The sequence below is a fragment of the Tenrec ecaudatus genome, chromosome X, assembly GCF_050624435.1.
Source record: "Tenrec ecaudatus isolate mTenEca1 chromosome X, mTenEca1.hap1, whole genome shotgun sequence".
NCBI classification, from domain to species: domain Eukaryota; kingdom Metazoa; phylum Chordata; class Mammalia; order Afrosoricida; family Tenrecidae; genus Tenrec; species Tenrec ecaudatus.
Genome location: NC_134548.1, coordinates 23,929,244 through 23,933,963, shown reverse-complemented (window position 1 = coordinate 23,933,963; position 4,720 = coordinate 23,929,244). Strand labels below are relative to the sequence as shown.

General features: G+C 49.2%; 1 pseudogene; it reads right to left on the bottom strand.

The window, feature by feature from the left end:
* Positions 1-2,082: 2,082 nt before the first annotated feature.
* LOC142433209 (melanoma-associated antigen B18-like) lies at positions 2,083-2,893 on the bottom strand (annotated as a pseudogene).
* Between the last annotated feature and the right edge of the window lie 1,827 nt (positions 2,894-4,720).

The window sequence follows — 4,720 nt, the reverse complement described above, 5'->3', positions numbered from 1 at the left end:
GGCCATCCTGGAATCCAGAATGGAGGGAAGGAAGGGGAGCATCAGACCACCAGGCCTGGCAGAGCACAGGGTGTCTTGACAGTACAGGCTGAGGTTCTGTGGGGAATGGACCTGCAGCCATCACTCAAGCCCTTCAAATTGACTGGCAGAGGTGCTAAGCTTCAGACCTCCCTGACATGTGGCCACTCCCTCTATGCAAAACCCTCATTTCCCTGGGAGCCCCAAGGAGAAACTGGACAAGTGGGAGATTCCTGTAGCCCTCATGGTACTTACTCTGACTCCTGGGGTGACCTGGAAATCTGTCTTCTGCTGACTGAAAAATCAAGCTCTTGTAGTAAGATCGAGGCCCCCAACTCTGGAGATTCCTGAGGACAAAGTAAGGGTGCACGTCAGACTTGGACCCACACCAGCTTCTCCAGAGGTGCTTGGTGTGGAAGCGGCTTCGGCTCTTAGAGTACAAGTTGATGGAGTCTTCTCAGTCATCACCTAATCTCTATATCATGATAAACAAACAACAATAATAACCTCGCCATTCGTTTGATTCCAAGTAATAGCCACAGTATAGGCAGAGTAAAACTGTCCCTTTCTGTTGGTTTCCCAGGCTGTAAATTATTCTGGGCGAAGAAAGCCTCATTTTTCGCTTACTCCGTGACTGGTGTGTTTGAACCGCTGACCTTACAGTCAGAATCCAAAAGCATGTTCCACTATGCCTTCGGGGCTCTCTGACCACTAGGGAAGTGAATAAATCAGCCCATGAATATAAGTTCCTCTTTGCGAAATAGCTAACAAAACAAAACCTGTCCCCATCGAGTTAGTTCTGGTTCTCCGTGAATTCTAGTTTTAAAAGAAACCAACTTCCTGCCATGGAGCGAATCCCTGCTCACAGGTGAAGCTTAGAGGCAAAGTAGAGGCACCCCTTGAGCTTCCTAGCCTTTCAGACTTCCCGGGCTCAGCCAGCTGCTTCTGTCTCCAGCATTGTGGTTCCCAGGCTCCTGATCCCCCAACCTACTTCCGGACTCCAGGTCAGGCCTGAGGCCTGAGGGAGCAGGACGGCTCATCCCTTGGGCATGAGAGGGAAGTGAGGTGGCTTTGGGACACAACAGCCGGGCTCAGGCCTCCCCCAGCTGACAGAGGAAGCTGTGGTGCAAGACTGGATGGGGGGGTCTGGTTTTCAGGGTGCAGTCCACCAGTTTTAACTCGGGGTTCTCACCTGGACTGGCGGCAGCTTCTGCCTCGGACTCCCTCTGCTGGGTGAGGACCGCCCCTTCCAGACAGGGCTCCGGCCACAAGGGGGCAGTGTGACTCCTGACCACGCCCCTCGGGGAGGGCCTTGGAAGCCAGCAGGGGAGGGGCACCTTGCGGCTCCCTCTGACTGCTGAGGGGGCCAGGCTGTGCAGGGGTTTCACTAAAGTCACTGGAGGGTCTCTGATGATAAGATCTGTACATGTCTCTGTCTATCAGTTGCCTCAGCGAGTTCAGAAGAAGGTTTCCATTTCCTGGGCATCCCTCATCTGTAGGAAGAGAAAGGCTAGGTCGAGCAGGCCTATCAGAGGGCTCCCACACCTAGAGTAGGGGCTCTGGGGCAGTGGGGGCGGACACTGGTGGGGACAGGGGGCTTGGGCGAGGCTCTCAGAGCTCCTCTTCATAGCCAATCCCAGTGCCTTCTTATCCTGTTTCAAACTTTCTACTCAAAGGATCTGCATTTGATAACGAGAGGAAGAATGAATGGGAAGCTGAGTAGGGCACAGGGAAGGATGGAGGAGGCAGAAAGCACTCAGAGTTCCCCGCACAGAACAGAAGCACAAGGATAATATCGACTGTGCACTTTCTCCAGCCCCGTTCACGATCCCCACTCCTCAAAAATTGTACACTGCCTGTTTTCCCACAGAAAACTGCAGATTGCAGCACTTGAAATTTCTCTCTAAAAAGAGGAAAGAAAGGTAAAACTCCAAATTATACATGTAGAATAGGAAATAAAAGATGATGTATATATAATTATCTCCAACATTAAACTTACCATCCACTATTAGAATATTGCGAGCCTCTTTTAACCAAAAAGGGAAGGATCATAATTTTTATTTTTTAGCTTTCACTTGGGGCTGGGGATTCTGCTGTTCTTACTGTGGTGCGAGCCCTGGCTGTGTTTCTGGCTTGCAACCTCTCTTGCTCCTCTCTCAAAGCCTCTTCATACCAGGGTTTGAAGCGCTTGGGGAGGTGTCACCGATGGTGACCAAGAACTCCAGGAGTTTCATCTTGGTGAGTTGAGCTTAGGCTCTGGGGCCCACAGGAATTCATAGCATTGGGGATCTCTATTAGACACCTGCCGGTTCTCCAGATACCCCAGCTGCACGAAATCTTGGGTGAGGGCTTTCTTGGGATGTCTACAGACGCAGTGTGTCTTGTCAGCATAAATCCCCATCATATTCAGCACTCCCCAGACCTCCTCCTCTGAGTCACAGTTGTCCTTCAGGAAGATCACACTCAGCACCAACATCAGGAAGCCAGTCTTGGACATGTTGGGGATTCTTTGATCCACGCTGGAATCCAGCTTATTGATAAAGGTAGAGCAGTGCCAGATGAGATCCCCTTCCTTCAGGTCAACACCAAAGGTCAGCTCCAGGAGCTCAGACACTCTCTTGAGAATCTCGGGGAGCTGATTTTTGGATGCTTTGACAACAGATTTCACCATGTCAGCTTTTGTAACTGGCTCTCTCATTTGATAATTCTCCATCAGATGCGTCACCAATAAGACCACCTTCTTTGTTAAGGGTCCTTTGCTGAGGCTTCTACTGGCCTGAGGGGAGCTGGGATTTCCCTCGCCATCTTCATGGACATCTGTGAGCACTGCAGCTGCAGCTCCCTGGAAGGACAGTGGAGGGCCCTCTGTCCCCATGGTAGGCAAATACTGGGAGGGGGAGTTTGCTGCAGTAGCTTGAGCAGCCTCTAAGGCTTTGGTCTCACTTTCGTCTTGGCGCTATTTCTTCCCCACTTGGAGCTTATTATTATGGCCATGAGGCATGGAGTCTTCTCCAAAGCACAGGTAGTTGCACTGCTAAAGGGCTCACACTTGAAGAAAAAGATAAGACGTGTGTCTACTCAAGAGGGAGATTCTGCCATAGCCCCAGGAAAAGCTATTTCAGCGGGTTACCTTTACCTTGACAGTACTGCTGTAGAAACCCACAAGTAGAGCTGGGCAGGACTCTGGGGTTTTTTTCTATTCTTTCAAGGGTTGGCAGCTGAGAATGCTCCCTTCAACTCCTGTGTGGTCTGGGGTTTCATCATTGTCTTATTCTGAGACTGCCTGCTTCAGACAAAGCCTCCCTTCCTACAACCCCCCCTGGACGAAGTCAGGGGGCATTGGGTCTAACAAGCATGTCTCTGGCCTCCCTGGGAGGATCATAGGGGTGGGGCTCTATCTGGCTGCCTCTGTTCTGGGATGAAGTTATTTCCACTCGGTTCTCACTTGAGATACATACCTTGACACCTGGTAGGACCTCAGACTTCTCCAGATCTCAAGCCTCGGGACTTAGAATAAAATGGCTCTCATCACAGCCACCAGAACCCCCATTCCTGAGGTTAGTGCATTCACACGTGGTGTGTCATTATGGAGCCAGCTATGTTCTGCTCCACAGAATTCACACAGAGGGAGCTATCAATGCCTCCTGCAAGCCCTCTTATATAGGATCAGCCAGAGATGTCAAGACCCTTTTGCCCAACAAACGAAGAAAGCTGGAGCCTGAACCAAGCACCCATGCCTGGGGTCCTCCCAATGCAGAGAATTGAGGCTCTGAGGGTCAGAGTTCTGAGGGAGAGAACCCCATGATCCACTCTCTTGAGAATGCATGGAACTCCCCAGTCCTCCCTCAGCACCTTACCTTGAATCTTGCAGGGACCTCTTCTCTGCTGATCCCAGACCACCTCCTTCAGGTGAGGAACTGAACTGGGAAATGATTGGAGAGGAGCTGGATGCCTGTGACTCAGAACTGAGAATAAGGTACTGGGGTTGACTTAGCCTTAGACAGTCTTTTTATTGTTTTGTTCTTTGCTAATAAACATTGTATCCAGCTTTTTTCTTTAGATTAACTGTAAAGGCAATTAATAGAGAACCTGACTATTTTTGTGAGTTTACATGTTAGGCATAAGTTTAGATGTAGCTGCTACTTTCAATCGTATATTTTCCCATGAAACATTCCAAGTCCCTACATGTCGTTTGTGTGGCCCTAGTGATCTGCCACACCAGTTCCTGAGGTTTCTTCTAGGAGAGGACATGATAAAGTTTAGGGGAAATACCATAACTTTTCATGCCATTCATTGTTCCATGAACTTAAAACACAATGGCAGAAGCACAGTTTTATGTCACGTAACTCACACATCACACAATTCAATAGCTGCGTCTTATGTAAAAGCATTGTGCGATCATCACCACGGTCAATTTTAGGACAGTTTCTTCTTTCCTGTACTCATGGCTGTTAGCTTCCCGTTCCTCCACCCCCACTGACCCACTCGACCTCCTCTGCCCTGTCCCCCTCCCCAGGAAACCATTAATGCAATTACTGTCTCCATAGATTTATCAATCTTGGGTTTGATATACAGAAAAACATACAACACAAAAATTATAGCAGTAACAAAAAGAAACAGAAAATGCTCAGTGGGAAAGAAATTCGTAACTTTGTGTGAAGGCTTCTTGGATACATAATTTCTTTGTGAACTAGTCCTTTGG